Consider the following 10,036-nt stretch of genomic DNA (forward strand, 5'->3'; position numbering starts at 1 on the left):
TGGAGTTTGCACGTTCTCCCCGTGTCTGCGTGGGTTTCCTCCGGGTGCTCCGGTTTCCTCCCACAGTCCAAAGATGTGTAGGTTAGGGTGGATTGGCCAGGTTAAATTGTCCCTTAGTGTCCAAAGATGTGCAGGTTAGGGTGGATTGGCCATGCTAAATTGTCCCTTAGTGTCCAAAGATGTGCAGGTTAGGGTGGATTGGCCATGCTAAATTGTTCCTCAGTGTAATCTGGACAGGCCCCGGAGTGTGGCAACTAGGGGATTTTCACAGTAACTTCATTGCAGTGTTAATGTAAGTTTTACTTGTGACACTAATAAATAAACTTTTTAAAGAATTAACCGAACCTACACATCTTTAGACACGAAGGGGCAATAAGCACGGCCAATCCACCCTAACCTGTACATCTTTGGACACTAAGGGACAATTTAGCACGGCCAATCCACCCTAACCCGCACATCTTTGGACACTAAGGGACAATTTAGCATGGCCAATCCACCCTAACCTTCACATCTTTGGACACTAAGGGACAATTTAGCATGGCCAATCCACCCTAACCTGCACATCTTTGGACACTAAGGGACAATTTAGCACGGCCAATCCACCCGAACCTACAGATCTTTGGACACTAAGGGACAATTTAGCACGGCCAATCCACCCTAACCTGCACATCTTTGGACACTAAGGGACAATTTAGCATGGCCAATCCACCCTAACCTTCACATCTTTGGACACTAAGGGACAATTTAGCATGGCCAATCCACCCTAACCTGCACATCTTTGGACACTAAGGGACAATTTAGCACGGCCAATCCACCCGAACCTACAGATCTTTGGACACTAAGGGACAATTTAGCACGGCCAATCCACCCTAACCTACAGATCTTTGGACACTAGGGGACAATTTAGCATGGCCAATCCACCTAACCTACACATCTTTGGACACTAAGGGGCAATTTAGCATGGCCAATCCACCTAACCTACACATCTTTGGTCACTAAGGGGCAATTTAGCATGGCCAATCCACCCTAACCTACACATCTTTGGACACTAAGGGACAATTTAGCATGGCCAATCCACCCTAACCTGCAAATCTTTGGACACTAAGGGACAATTTAGCATGGCCAATCAACCCTAACCTACACATCTTTGGACACTAAGGGACAATTTAGCATGGCCAATCCACCCTAACCTGCACATCTTTGGACACTAAGGGACAATTTAGCATGGCCAATCCACCCTAACCTACACATCTTTGGACACTAAGGGGCAATTTAGCACGGCCAATCCACCCTAACCTACACATCTTTGGACACTAAGGGACAATTTAGCATGGCCAATCCACCCTAACCTGCACATCTTTGGACACTAAGGGACAATTTAGCATGGCCAATCCACCCTAACCTGCACATCTTTGGACACTAAGGGACAATTTAGCACGGCCAATCCACCTAACCTACACATCTTTGGACACTAAGGGACAATTTAGCATGGCCAATCCACCTAACCTGCACATCTTTGGACACTAAGGGGCTATTTAGCACGGCCAATCCACCTAACCTGCACATCTTTGGACACTAAGGGACAATTTAGCATGGACAATCCACCTAACCTACACATCTTTGGACACTAAGGGACAATTTAGCATGGCCAATCCACCCTAACCTACACATCTTTGGACACTAAGGGACAATTTAGCATGGCCAATCCACCCTAACCTGCACATCTTTGGACACTAAGGGACAATTTAGCATGGCCAATCCACCCTAACCTGCACATCTTTGGACACTAAGGGACAATTTAGCATGGCCAATCCACCCTAACCTGCACATCTTTGGACACTAAGGGACAATTTAGCATGGCCAATCCACCCTAACCTGCACATCTTTTGGAGTTTGGGAGGAAACCGGAGCACCCGGAGGAAACCCACACAGACACGGGGAGAACGTGCAGACTCCACAGAGACAGTGACCCGAGCCGGGAATCGAACCCACGGGTCCGTGGCGCTGTGAAGCAGCGGTGCCAACCCGCTGTGCCCCCACTTAGATGGCACTTGGGTGGATTGGGCCGTGCTAAATTCTCCCTCAGTGTAACCCGAACAGGCGCCGGAGTGTGGGCGACTGGGGGATTCTCACAGGAACTTCATTGCAGTGTTAACGTAAGCCGGCTTGTGACAACAATAAATAAACTTTAAACTTGGCGTGTGGAGTTGTTTGCCAATTTTATGACTCATAGTTTTTCTCTCAGTCCTCTCCCACCCTCCGGGGTCTTGATTCTCGCCCCTCCCAATCCCCCCCCCCGCACAACCTGGGAATAATAATGGAGAGTAGCCCAGCCATCCTTACGTTATCCGTCAGCACTAAATGTTTGCAGGCAGTTCCGCAGATGCTGCATTTATCTGTAAAACGGGACAAGGGAGAGAGAAAGGCAGGCACAAGTTATTAGATCTCTGATCATCCTCAACACCGGTGCCCCACAAGGCTGTGTCCTCAGCTCCCTACTACACTCCTTAGACACCTATGACCGTGCGGCCAAATTCCCCTCCAACTCGGTTTTCACGTTTGCTGACCACACCACCGAAATGGGTCGGACCTCAAACAAGGTGTGCAAGTCCACAGATCCTTGAAGGTGGCAGCACAGGTGGAGAAGGTGGTGAAGAAGGCATATGGTATGCTTGCCTTTATAGGACGGGGTATAGAGTATAAAAGCTGGAGTCTGATGATGCAGCTGTATAGAACGCTGGTTAGGCCACATTTGGAGTACTGCGTCCAGTTCTGGTCGCCGCACTACCAGAAGGACGTGGAGGCTTTGGAGAGAGTGCAGAGAAGGTTTACCAGGATGTTGCCTGGTATGGAGGGTCTTAGCTATCAGGAGAGATTGGGTAAACTGGGCTTGTTCTCACTAGAAAGACGGAGAATGAGGCGAGACCTAATAGAGGTGTACAAAATTATGAAGGGGAAAGAAATGTCAGAGGTAATAGTGGATGCGTTAGTGATTCTTTATCAAAACTCGTTGCATTCTGGGGTAGTGCCGGTTGATTGGAAAACGGCTCATGTTACGCCGCTGTTTAAAAAAGGAAGGAGACAAAAGGCGGGTAACTATAGGCCGGTCAGCTTAACGTCTGTAGTAGGGAAAATGCTGGAATCCATTATTAAAGAAGAGATAGCAGGGCATCTGGATAGAAATGGTTCGATCAATCAGACGCAGCATGGATTCATGAGGGGAAAGTCGTGCTTGACGAACATGTTGGATTTTTATGAAGATGTGACTAGGGCGGTTGATGGAGGAGAACCGGCGGATGCGGTGTTTTTGGATTTCCAAAAGGCGTTTGATAAGGTGCCCCATAAAAGGCTGCTGAAGAAGATTAGGGCACACGGAGTTGGGGGTAGTGTGTTAAAGTGGATTGGGGACTGGCTATCCGACAGGAAGCAAAGAGTCGGAATAAATGGGTGTTTTTCCGGTTGGAGGAAGGTAACTAGTGGCGTGCCGCAGGGATCGGTACTCGGGCCGCAACTGTTTACCATTTATATAGATGATCTGGAGGAGGGGACGGAGTGTCGGGTAACGAAGTTTGCAGACGACACAAAGATAAGTGGAAAAGTGAATCGTGTGGAGGACGGAGAAGATCTGCAGAGAGATTTGGACAGGCTGAGTGAGTGGGCGAGGATATGGCAAATGGAGTATAACGTTGAGAAATGCGAGGTTATACACTTTGGAGGAAATAATAACAAATGGGATTACTATCTCAATGGAAACAAATTAAAACATGCTACCGTGCAAAGGGACCTGGGGGTCCTTGTGCATGAGACGCAAAAGCCCAGTCTGCAGGTACAACAGGTGATCAAGAAGGCAAATGGGATGTTGGCCTATATCGCGAGGGGGATAGAATATAAAAGCAGGGATGTCTTGATGCACCTGTACAGGGCATTGGTGAGGCCGCAGCTGGAATACTGTGTGCAGTATTGGTCCCCTTATATGAGGAAGGATATATTGGCATTGGAGGGAGTGCAGAGAAGGTTCACCAGGTTGATACCGGAGATGAGGGGTTTGGATTATGAGGAGAGGCTGAGGAGATTGGGTTTGTACTCGTTGGAGTTTAGAAGGATGAGGGGGGATCTTATGGAGACTTATAAGATAATGCGGGGGCTGGATAGGGTGGAGGCGGAGAGATTCTTTCCACTTAGTAAGGAAGTTAAAACTAGAGGACACAGCCTCAAAATAAAGGGGGGTCGGTTTAAGACAGAGTTGAGGAGGAACTTCTTCTCCCAGAGGGTGGTGAATCTCTGGAATTCTCTGCCCACTGAAGTGGTGGAGGCTACCTCGCTGAATATGTTTAAAGCGCGGATGGATGGATTCCTGATCGGTAAGGGAATTAAGGGTTATGGGGATCAGGTGGGTAAGTGGTACTGATCCACGTCAGATCAGCCATGATCTTATTGAATGGCGGGGCAGGCTCGAGGGGCTAGATGGCCTACTCCTGCTCCTATTTCTTATGTTCTTATAGGGTGGACAGTGGGAAGCTTTTTCCCAGGTCGGAGGTGACGATCACGAGGGGTCACGGGCTCAAGGTGAGAGGGGCGAGGTATATCTCAGATATTAGAGGGATGTTTTTTACACAGAGGGTGGTGGGGGCCTGGAATGCGCTGCCAAGTAGGGTGGTGGAGGCAGGCACGCTGACATCGTTTAAGACTTACCTGGATAGTCACATGAGCAGCCTGGGAATGGAGGGATACAAACGATTGGTCCAGTTGGACCAAGGAGCGGCACAGGCTTGGAGGGCCGAAGGGCCCGTTTCCTGTGCTGTACTGTTCTTTGTTCTTTTGTATGACAAGACAGAGTACACAGTTTCCAATTCTGGTCGCCACACTACCAGAAGGATGTGGAGGTTTTGGAGAGGGTACAGAAAGGAGTTACCAGGATGTTGCCTGGTGTGGAGGGCATTAGCTATGAGGAGAGGTTGGAGAAACTCGATTTGTTCTCACTGGAGTGATGGAGGTTGAGGGGAGACCTGATAGAAGTCTACAAGATTATGAGAGGCATGGACAGAGTGGATAATCAGAAGCTTTTTCCCAGGGTGGAAGAGTCCATTACTAGAGGCACAGGTTTAAGGTGCGAGGGACAAGGTTTAAAGGAGATGTACGAGGCAAGTTTTTTACACAGAAGGTGGTGGGTGCCTGGAACTCGCTGCCGGGGGAGGTAGTGGAAGCGGATACGATAGTGAGTTTTAAGGGGCGTCTTGACAAATCCATGAATAGGATGGGAATAGAGGGATCTGGTCCCCGGAAGGATAGGGGGTTTTAGTTCAGTCGGGCAGCATGGTCGGTGCAGGCTTGGAGGGGCCGAAGGGACTGTTCCTGTGCTGTAATTCTCTTTGTTCTTTGTTCCAGGGGCAAATTTTTTCACACAGAGGGTGGTGAGTGTCTGGAACAAGTTCCCAGAGGCAGTAGTAGAGACGGCTATAATTTTGTCTTTTAAAAAGCGTTTAGACAGTTACATGGGTACGATGGGTACAGAGGGATATGGGCCAAATGTGGGCAATTGGGATTAGCTTAGGGGTTTGGAAAAAAAAGGGGTCGGCATGGACAAGTTGGGCCGAAGGGCCTGTTTCCAGGCTGTAAACCTCGATGATTCTATGTCCCCCCCCCCCCTCCCTCACCCGTCCGCGACGGGCAGCATTAGGTTCCCCCGACCTCACCCTGCTTGATGCACTTGTCACAGAGGATGTGCTTGCAGTTGGAGATGCTGAAGCGGACATGGCTGCCTGGCTTCTGGTAGCACTGGTTGCAATGGATCCAGTCCATGTACTTCACCGGGTAGGAGAGGAGCGAGTGGGAGCTGAACTGGGGGCAAAAAGCAAAGGGCAGCCAGCGATTAACTCCCCAGGGTGACAACAACCAGGTCCGTTCACCACCGTCCGGCCCGTAAAGGCTCCCCCCCACAACTCCGTACGGGGGGTCCGACCCTGACTCCCTCCCCCGTTCCCCCGACTCTCCCCCCGTTCCCCCGACTCTCCCCCCCGTTCCCCCGACGCTCCCCCCGTTCCCCCGACTCTCCCCCCCGTTCCCCCGACTCTCCCCCCCGTTCCCCCGACTCTCCCCCCCGTTCCCCCGACTCTCCCCCCCGTTCCCCCGACTCTCCCCCCCGTTCCCCCGACTCTCCCCCCCGTTCCCCCGACTCTCCCCCCGTTCCCCCGACTCTCCCCCCCGTTCCCCCGACTCTCCCCCCCCGTTCCCCCGACTCTCCCCCCCGTTCCCCCGACTCTCCCCCCCGTTCCCCCGACTCTCCCCCCCGTTCCCCCGACTCTCCCCCCGTTCCCCCGACTCTCCCCCCGTTCCCCCGACTCTCCCCCCGTTCCCCCGACTCTCCCCCCGTTCCCCCGACTCTCCCCCCGTTCCCCCGACTCTCCCCCCGTTCCCCCGACTCTCCCCCCGTTCCCCCGACTCTCCCCCCGTTCCCCCGACTCTCCCCCGTTCCCCCGACTCTCCCCGTCCCCGACTCTCCCCCCGTTCCCCCGACTCTCCCCCTGTTCCCTCAACTCACCCCCTGTTCCCCCGACTCACCCCCTGTTCCCCTGACTCTCCCCCCATTCCCCCGACTCTCCCCCCGTTCCCCGACTCTCCCCCCATTCCCCTGACTCTCCCCCCATTCCCCCGACTCTCCCCCCGTTCCCCCGACTCTCCCCCCATTCCCCCGACTCTCCCCCCATTCCGCCGACTCTCCCCCCGTTCCCCCGACTGTCCCAACGTTCCGACTCTCCCCCCGTTCCCCCGACTGTCCCCCTGACTCTCCCCCCGACTCACCGCCCGTTCCCCCGACTCTCCCCCCGTTCCCCCGACTCTCCCCCCGTTCCCCCGACTCTCCGCCCGTTCCCCCGACTCTCCCCCCGTTCCCCCGACTCTCCCCCCGTTCCCCCGACTCTCCCCCGTTCCCCCGACTCTCCCCCCGTTCCCCAGACTCTCCCCCCGTTCCCCCGACTCTCCCCCCGTTCCCCCGACTCTCCCCCCGTTCCCCCGACTCTCCCCGTCCCCCGACTCTCCCCCCGTTCCCCCGACTCTCCCCCCGTTCCCCAGACTCTCCCCCGTTCCCCCGACTCTCCACCCGTTCCCCCGACTCTCCCCCCGTTCCGCCGACTCTCCCCCCGTTCCCCCGACTCTCCCCCGTTCCCCCGACTCTCCCCCCGTTCCCCCGACTCTCCCCCCGTTCCCCCGACTCTCCCCCCGTTCCCCCGACTCTCCCCCCGTTCCCCCGACTCTCCCCCCGACTCTCCCCCCGTTCCCCCGACTCTCCCCCCGTTCCCCCGACTCTCCCCCCGTTCCCCCGACTCTCCCCCCGTTCCCCCGACTCCCCCCGTTCCCAAGACTCCCCCCGTTCCCCAGACTCTCCCTCGTTCCCCCGATTCTCCCCCCGTTCCCCCGACTCTCCACCCGTTCCCCCGACTCTCCCCCCGTTCCCCCGACTCTCCCCCCGTTCCCCCGACTCTCCCCCCGTTCCCCCGACTCTCCCCCCGTTCCCCCGACTCTCCCCCCGTTCCCCCGACTCTCCACCCGTTCCAACTCTCCACCCTTAATCCCCTCCCTCTGCCCCTCACCCTCATTCCCCTCCTTCTGCCCCTCACCCTCATTCCCCTCCCTCTGTCCCTCACCCTCATTCCCCTCCCTCTGCCCCTCACCCCCATTCCCCTCCCTCTGCCTCCCACCCTCAATCCCCTCCCTCTGCCCCTCACCCTCATTCCCCTCCCTCTGTCCCTCACCCTCATTCCCCTCCCTCTGTCCCTCACCCTCATTCCCCTCCCTCTGTCCCTCACCCTCATTCCCCTCCCTCTCATTCCCCTCCCTCTGTCCCTCACCCTCATTCCCCTCCCTCTGCCCATCACCCTCAATCCCCTCCCTCTGTCCCTCACCCTCATTCCCCTCCCTCTGCCTCTCATTCCCCTCCCTCTGTCCCTCACCCTCATTCCCCTCCCTCTGTCCATCACCCTCATTCCCCTCCCTCTGCCCCTCACCCTCATTCCCCTCCTTCTGCCCCTCACCCTCATTCCCCTCCTTCTGCCCCTCACCCTCATTCCCCTCCTTCTGTCCCTCACCCTCATGCCCCTCCCTCTGCCCCTCACCCTCATTCCCCTCCTTCTGCCCCTCACCCTCATTCCCCTCCTTCTGCCCCTCACCCTTATTCCCCTCCTTCTGTCCCTCACCCTCATGCCCCTCCCTCTGCCCCTCACCCTCATTCCCCTCCTTCTGCCCCTCACCCTCATTCCCCTCCCTCTGCCCCTCACCCTCATTCCCCTCCTTCTGCCCCTCACCCTCATTCCCCTCCTTCTGCCCCTCACCCTCATTCCCCTCCTTCTGTCCCTCACCCTCATGCCCCTCCCTCTGCCCCTCACCCTCATTCCCCTCCTTCTGCCCCTCACCCTCATTCCCCTCCTTCTGCCCCTCACCCTTATTCCCCTCCTTCTGTCCCTCACCCTCATGCCCCTCCCTCTGCCCCTCACCCTCATTCCCCTCCTTCTGCCCCTCACCCTCATTCCCCTCCTTCTGCCCCTCACCCTCATTCCCCTCCTTCTGCCCCTCACCCTCATTCCCCTCCTTCTGTCCCTCACCCTCATTCCCCTCCCTCTGCCCCTCACCCCCCTCCTTCTGCCCCTCACCCTCATTCCCCTCCTTCTGCCCCTCACCCTCATTCCCCTCCTTCTGCCCCTCACCCTCATTCCCCTCCTTCTGCCCCTCACCCTCATTCCCATCCTTCTGTCCCTCACCCTCATGCCCCGCCCTCTGCCCCTCACCCTCATTCCCCTCCTTCTGCCCCTCACCCTCATTCCCCTCCTTCTGCCCCTCACCCTCATTCCCCTCCTTCTGTCCCTCACCCTCATGCCCCTCCCTCTGCCCCTCACCCTCATTCCCCTCCTTCTGCCCCTCACCCTCATTCCCCTCCTTCTGCCCCTCACCCTTATTCCCCTCCTTCTGTCCCTCACCCTCATGCCCCTCCCTCTGCCCCTCACCCTCATTCCCCTCCTTCTGCCCCTCACCCTCATTCCCCTCCTTCTGCCCCTCACCCTCATTCCCCTCCTTCTGCCCCTCACCCTCATTCCCCTCCTTCTGTCCCTCACCCTCATTCCCCTCCTTCTGTCCCTCACCCTCATTCCCCTCCTTCTGCCCCTCACCCCCCTCCTTCTGCCCCTCACCCCCCTCCTTCTGCCCCTCACCCTCATTCCCCTCGTTCTGCCCCTCACCCTCATTCCCCTCCTTCTGCCCCTCACCCTCATTCCCCTCCTTCTGCCCCTCACCCTCATTCCCCTCCCTCTGCCCCTCACCCTCATTCCCCTCCCTCTGCCCCTCACCCTCATTCCCCTCCTTCTGTCCCTCACCCTCATTCCCCTCCCTCTGCCCCTCACCCTCATTCCCCTCCCTCTGCCCCTCACCCTCATTCCCCTCCCTCTGCCCCTCACCCTCATTCCCCTCACCCTTACGCCCCTCCCTCTGCCCCTCACCCTCAATCCCCTCCTTCTGCCCCTCACCCTCATTCCCCTCCTTCTGTCCCTCACCCTCATTCCCCTCCCTCTGCCCCTCACCCTCATTCCCCTCCCTCTGCCCCTCACCCTCATTCCCCTCCCTCTGCCCCTCACCCTCATTCCCCTCACCCTTACGCTCCTCCCTCTGCCCCTCACCCTCAGCCCCTCACCCTCAATCCCCTCCTCCCTCTCTGAGAATTTGGCGCGAAAAGCCCTCTCCCTTCCCGCCTTCATCGCGTCAAAGCGACCTGAAGGGGCGTGGCTTGCCCTGCCCGCCGCCGGCCATCTTGGTAAAGGAGCGCCAGCGACCTCACCCAGGTGGCATCGCCCCCTTTGTCCCCACCCGCCATCTTGGTAAAGGAGACAATCTCATAGAGGTTAACAGCATGGAAACAGGCCTTTCATCCCAACTTGTCCATGCTGCCCCTTTGTTTAAACCATTTATGTGGCTGGCTTAATGGTTCAAAAACCTCTGTTACACTCGGAGTCTATGACTAGCTTGAGTAATAGAGGTTTACAGCATGGAAACAGGC

Source organism: Mustelus asterias, unplaced genomic scaffold (genome assembly GCF_964213995.1).
Source record: "Mustelus asterias unplaced genomic scaffold, sMusAst1.hap1.1 HAP1_SCAFFOLD_2854, whole genome shotgun sequence".
In the NCBI taxonomy this organism is placed as follows: domain Eukaryota; kingdom Metazoa; phylum Chordata; class Chondrichthyes; order Carcharhiniformes; family Triakidae; genus Mustelus; species Mustelus asterias.